Source organism: Phyllostomus discolor, chromosome 7 (genome assembly GCF_004126475.2).
Source record: "Phyllostomus discolor isolate MPI-MPIP mPhyDis1 chromosome 7, mPhyDis1.pri.v3, whole genome shotgun sequence".
Taxonomy (NCBI): Eukaryota; Metazoa; Chordata; class Mammalia; order Chiroptera; family Phyllostomidae; genus Phyllostomus; species Phyllostomus discolor.
Window position 1 is genome coordinate 126,978,535 of NC_040909.2, and position 3,181 is coordinate 126,981,715.

Consider the following 3,181-nt stretch of genomic DNA (forward strand, 5'->3'; position numbering starts at 1 on the left):
GGGAGCGGATTTGTCTAGAGTGTGACTTAGGCACCAGGATATTTCAAAAGCTCCTCGGGGATTCCACCAAGCAGCTGAGTTTGAGAGCTTCTACCAGACCTGTTCTGGTACCTTCTGACTACCTGCAGGAGATCGGCGTGCCTGGTGAGTTCACTGTAATGGCATTTGTCTCCAGGTGCATGTTATCCTTAGCTGCACTGCGTCCAAGTCCTGGACTCCTCTACAAGGGCCGGGATTTTGGGACTTTTGCCAGCATTTTATAAGGGTTGCCTGGCTAAGTTAGCACCTCATTGTCTATTTCCTCCTGAGCATTAGGACTGCAATTCAGCTAATAGGTACAACGAAAATGGATGCTTGTAGGAGGTGGGGGTGGGTAGCTCTGAGGTCTAATGAGCTAGTGGTTCTGAAAATGTGGGGTATTCATTTCCTATTCCTGCTCTAAGAAATGCCCCCCCCCCCAACTTAGTGGCTTGAAACAACACAAACCTGTTATCTTACAGGTTGGGAGGTCAGGGGCCTAATAGGAGGCTTGCAGGACTAATGTCAAGGTCGCAGAGGGCTGTGTCCCTCCTCAAGGCTTCACCAGAGAACCCATGTGTTGGCACCTTCAGCTTCCAGGAGCTGCCAGCATTTCTTAGCTGGTGGTCTTTCCTTCATCTTCAAAGAGCGTCACTGTAGCCTCGGCTGCTGTCATCACACCTTTTCTGACTTGGACTCTAGTCTCTAGGTAATCTTTCTGTCTTCTGTCCTGTAAGGTACCATCCTTGCAGGGTTAAGAGATTAGGCCATGGACATCTTGGGGGGAGTAATTTTATCCACCACGTATGCTTAAATGTGTGAAAGGAATACTGCATTCAATATTGCTTTTTCTTCAAGAGAAGGATCATGTATTAGAGCAGTAATGCACATGTAAACCAGTCACTGTGGTTTTTTAAAAATACATACAGCAAGATTTACATGAATATAATCACATTTCCATGCAGTTCAGGGTTCTGTTACCCATCTGAGTTTTTCTTGTACGGTTTTTGCAGGAATTTCTTTCCCATCTTCATTCATTCCTTTCCTTTACTGGGCATTACTTGCCGCCTAAGTCTTTGACCCTTAAAGTGCAAGTTGTCTTCTGCCACAGGTGTTCATTTGCTTTCATCTTTATTCTAGACTGTGATTTCCAGTCTTGGCTACACACCAGAATCGGCTAGGGAGCTCTGAAACATCTCTGTGTCCTGGCCACACCCAAGACCCATTAAATCAGGATCGCCGGGGAGGAGCCCCAGGCCGCCTTGTGTTTTTGAAGCTTTCCAGGTTGTTTCAGTGCGCCTCCAAGTTTCAGAACCAACACGCAAGACGTCCTGGTTGCTCTTTCAAGCCTCAGCCCTCCTCCTCCTTTCTCCCTCCCAACGCCTGCAAGGAAGAAGGAAGCTGCCTCCCACCTTGCCTTGCAGAGCAATCCTAGGATGATCCTTTTCCAGCCAAGCGGCATCCAAATACAGCATCACAAGGCAAGTGTCGGCAGTTAAGCAAGCAGTACCTGCACCCCATTCAGTGTCCTGGCACTCACAGAGTCAGTGGGACCCCTTGCAGGAGGGCTGAGCTGTGCCCCCTGGGAATGTTCTGTCTTTCTTCTCTTGTGTGTACCCAAGGTCAGCTATGGAGATGGAGTGCTCATCATTTCTGAACACCCTGGGGCCAGCTTTGTGAGCAATCACCCTGTGTCCACTCCTGGAAAGGACTTCTCTGAATCCAGTCAATAGGCAAAGGCCAATCCAACTGATCTCTTAGAGTTAACCCTCTGCACAGGGTTTTTGTTTTTATTTGGTGGTTTCTTTCTGGAATCAGAAGCATCGGGAGTCTCTGGGTAAGATCTCTATGGCAAATTTGAAGCAATCATTTCTCTTCTTAGTTACAATACTTGCTAATTTTCATCTGCTCTTACTCTGACAGTTATCCTGTTCAGCTTATTGAATAGGCTGACATATTCAGCATGCCTTACCTACCCACTTCCTACTTAAATCTTCTACATTTATAGTACTTACTGACACTGAACATACTATATGCTGTGTGTATTTTATTTATGGTATGTCTCCTACCCTTAGTCTGCAAAAAAAAATGGTAGTGGAAATCTTAGCCTTTGGGGGGCACTACTGTATCCCCAGTATTGAAATAGAGCCTGCATATAGTAGGTGTTCAGCAAATATTTGTTGAACAAATGAATCTAATCTCAACCTGCTAATAACCCTATCAGAGAAGTGCATCATCAGGCCCATTTTACTCATGGTGAAACTGAGGCAATGGAAGTTAAGTACCCAATTAGAAAGTGGCGAAGATGGTTTCAAACCCAAGTTGTCTGACTCTCAATTCCATCCACGTGACCATGACTTTTTAAGGATTCTCTCTCGTCAGCTACACCATTAAGGGCAGTCCATAGAGGCAGCACCGTGGTGAGAAGCTATTCCTCACACTATGTTGTGGGCCTGACAGTTGCCTCTGAAGGTCCCTAACTCAGCATTGCTGGCCAGCTAATGTCCCTCTCTGAGCTTTCAGCTCGCAGTGTAAAACAGAAGCAACCCCCTGACAGCATTGTGGAGATGACTGAAAAGTAGGAGGTGGTACAGTCTGCTCTTCCACATTTTAATGAGCAAAGTTTTTTTTTTTCGGTTTTCACATTTTTATTGGGGACCACAGGGGAGGGGATGTCCTTCTGGTCAGTGGAGGTGTTCACAGTTTCTTCAGCCACTCCAGGCTTGGGCCCTGGGGGGGGCTGGGCACATCGGGCATGTTCCCATCATCTCGGACGGGCACTGGGTAGCTGTAGGGTGTGGCCTCGTTGATCATGATGGCATACTTGGTATAGGGGCAGAATTATAGCGAGGCCCCTGATGGTGAAGGACACGACCAGCACCGGCTCCTTGGCCCAGGCGTTGTTGAGGAAGGCAGCGAGTCTCCCGGCCATCTTGGTCTTGGCGGCAGCGGCTACCTTAATGAGCAAAGTCTTTTCCCCACGGGTGACAAGCTCTAGTGGCGTGGGCAGATGCAGGTGCTTGTGGATGCTTGCAGGGTCCCCCCGATCTTTGCCCAGGACAGGTCCTCAGACAAAGGAGAGGCAACATGACATTTGGGGATGAGAAAGGTGGTTTAGGAGCTACAAGTTTCCTGGTCTTTTGTACTGGGAACACTTCAATGC

At 47.8% G+C, this 3,181-nt stretch overlaps 1 pseudogene; it reads right to left on the reverse strand.

The window, feature by feature from the left end:
- Positions 1-2,641: 2,641 nt before the first annotated feature.
- LOC114514842 lies at positions 2,642-2,968 on the reverse strand (annotated as a pseudogene).
- Positions 2,969-3,181: the final 213 nt, after the last annotated feature.